The sequence below is a fragment of the Leptonychotes weddellii genome, chromosome 8, assembly GCF_054177405.1.
Source record: "Leptonychotes weddellii isolate Sample4059 chromosome 8, ASM5417740v2, whole genome shotgun sequence".
In the NCBI taxonomy this organism is placed as follows: Eukaryota; Metazoa; Chordata; class Mammalia; order Carnivora; family Phocidae; genus Leptonychotes; species Leptonychotes weddellii.
The window spans coordinates 39,978,897-39,982,160 of NC_138376.1; the positions used below are offsets into that span (position 1 = coordinate 39,978,897).

The 3,264-nt window shown below is 41.6% G+C and overlaps 1 pseudogene; it reads right to left on the bottom strand.

Moving 5' to 3' along the window:
* Positions 1 to 6: 6 nt before the first annotated feature.
* Positions 7 to 1,750, bottom strand: LOC115937582 (cAMP-responsive element-binding protein-like 2 pseudogene; annotated as a pseudogene).
* Between the last annotated feature and the right edge of the window lie 1,514 nt (positions 1,751 to 3,264).

The window sequence follows — 3,264 nt, forward strand, 5'->3', positions numbered from 1 at the left end:
TGTTTATAAATTCTCTAAGTGTTGAAAGTTAAAGCAAAATCCTTTGGGATTTTGGTAGAAATTGCAGATTTACAGAGATGACTACTGAGCAGTAGGTTGTAAATGGAGCCAAGAAGTACAATCTTGCCCTTTCATCCTCCATAGGAATCAGAATATTGACTTCAATCAGTGACTCGTCATTTTATATAATCTTCACCAGGAATTGCTATTAGCATCTGTCTTCCCAGCTTTTGTGTACCTGCTTCAGTTCTGCTGAGATTTGCTCTGATCTTCTCCAGTGAGTAGGGCCTTGATTTCAGAAGAGATTTTTCCTTGGTCCATTGCCATGCACCACTGCTTGTATGTACATTTCCAGTTCCTCTCTGAGGGCACATATGGCTCTTTCCCGACTGGATACCAACTCTTCCAAATACTGATATCTTAGTTTTTTCCTAGCTCGGCATTCTCTTGCACTCTGCTGGCTCCTCTCAAGTTTTGCCTTCAAGTCAACTCTGGCTGGCTTCCGACCACATTTGCCAGGTTTCTTTACTTTGCCTCCAACCACCTCACTGTCATCCATCTCGGCGGACAGGCCGGCCTGGCCAGGCGCTCCCTCCCCCTGCCCTCCCCCGGCTCAGCCGGCCTGGCCCGGCCCGGCCCCCGCCCTGGGGGAAGAAGGCGATATGGTTCTGACTGTCTCCTCCTCTCGCCTAACAGTTCGCTTCCCTGATGCCACAGTCACGGGGACGAGGGACCAGTTCAGGAGTGACAGAGCGGACCCTGGAGGCGGCCCAAAACGCCTCCTTTCGCCGCCGCCGCCTCCTCCTCCCCCTCCATGACAGTCTCGGGGTGTGTTTACAGATGCCCTGGAGAGCAGCCCGGACGGGAGGGTGGGCCATTACAGTTTTTCTTATTCATTTTACTGTTTAAAGTATAAAGAGACTTTTTCTCTGGACATGATGAATACCTTCTGCTAGTTTACAGATGGGCTAGTGTCTGTATGTGTCCTGTAATGTTTGTTTATTCATTCATTTAATCAATTATGTGTGAGTTATGTATGGTACAGTAAATTAGATATTATTTGTCATCAGTTTTTATTCTATCTTATCCTTCAAGTAAACTGTATATCATAATTTTGAAGTTTCAGAATCATTTAAGTGCCTGTTTTTATTCAGCCAACAGAGCTTTGAGATGTGAATATTTATTCATACTACAAATAATACTACCAGTATTTTATTATATTATATGCAAGGTATTTAGGAGAATACCAAGATGGATAAGATGAAAAGTTTACAATCTGGTATGGAACTTAAGGCACAAACATAAATTGCCATGAGAAAAGGCAACATGTGTTCTGGCATGGTACAAAGTGCCATAGGAGTTTAAAAATGGCAGATATAAATTTGCATAGGAGTGATGATAGAAAGCTAGAGAAAGGGGATAGTATTTGATTTGAGGATCAACAGGTGGGCAGTATTTCCTGCAGGGAGATGTGACAGTAATGACATTCTAAGCAAAATATGAAGGCAGGTGAGTACACGGTAGGACTAGAAGCAGGGATGCATTAGGCCTGACTGTAGAGGACACTGACCAGCAGAGTAAGGCTGTGCTTGATTTAGTAGGCAGAAGGGAGCCATTGATAGCCTTTGAGCAAAGGAGAGACAGTATGAAGTGCTTTAGGAAGATTAATCTGGCTAGAGAATATGTAGAATGGATTGTTTTCATCAGATAAAAGAAATGAGGCCTGGAAAGGGTGTTCAAAGAAGGAAAAAAGAAAAAGATGAGAGTGAAACATTTCAGAGGAAAAATAGACAGATCTAAAAGCTATTTAGATGAAAATAGGAATGAAGGAGAGAGACATAAAAATTACGAATAAACACATATGCCTCACACACAATGCCTCAAGGGCTTACAAAAAGCATCTCATTGCTAATGATCTTCATTTAGATCTCTGTTTAGAATGAAAAATTGTTTTGCAGTTATGACACAGAGGAAAAGAAATTTAAGGGGCAACCACATCTTTCAAAACACCAGTAGTCAGGAGAGCTATACAACTTTGACATTTAGTTCCAAAACTTTGTCTAGGACAGCATGGAAAAGGAAGGAAAATTATACTTTGTTGAATTTTAAACAAAGTATATATAAACTACACCTCAATAAAGCAAAGTGTACATAGATTATGCCTCAGTCAACTTTATTCTAAAAATCTAAGCAAAAGAAATAAATCATAAAAGCGGCATGACTGTATCTGGGCAGGTGGGAGAGGATGCTGGGGAAAGCCAGTGCCCTTTGAAGTAAGCTGAATATCAATTTTAATTGGCTCCATGCCATTTGCCGAAGAACCTACAGGCCCTGTCCACAGCGTTCACAGTCAGTCTGATAGACCAGAAGCCAGGGTTTGGGAAGACTGAGTCTCATTGCATCCTCTATTCACTGAACATTTGACATCATAGGAACAGAATTTGAAAGATGCTTGTGAGGCACTTTGGGATACAAGCTGCAGAGATGGTTGTATTGATCACTCACTTTCCTTTTATAGAAATATATTAAAATCATGTCCTACATTCTTCACCCCACAGTTCACTTCCAGCACCTTCTTATATTCTTCTAGCTCAGTTGTGGTAATCTTTAGGTAAAAAGAAATACAGGCCTTCATTATCCTTCTTTCAGCCCTCCAATATTCCAGAGAGTGTAGAGAAACTATTATCACTCTAATTTTATATTTTAAGTGCTACAACAGTCAATCCAAAAATCTCTGAAAAGCTGAGAGGTTTAGTGTTTACCTTTTTTCCCCAGCCTTTCAGCTGGATTCTTTGAAGAGCCTCCAAAAAATATCTCTGATCTGAAACCAAACCCAGATGGATATTTTTCCTGGCCTGTTTTCATCTGGTTAGCCACCTGTTTCTCTCTGTGGTAATACAGGAAGGGGAGATGAGAAAATGGAAGATGTTGGCTCAGAGCCCTAGAGGTCTGGTGAAGGTGGCTTTTAAAATAATCATTCTTTAGTCACTGCCAGGCTCCAATGCCACCTTCATTGACTGGAAATGCAAAGTATGGCAGCAGTGTTTATAAAAAAATAAATGGGGTGCCTGGGTGGCTCAGTCGTTAAGCGTCTGCCTTCGGCTTAGGTCATGATCCGGGGGTCCTGTGATTGAGCCCCACATCAGGCTCCCTGCTCCACGGAAGCCTGCTTCTCCCTCTCCCACTCCCCCTGTTTGTGTTCCCTCTCTCTCTGTTGAAAAATAAATAAAATCTTTTAAAAAATAAATAAATAAATAAATAAAT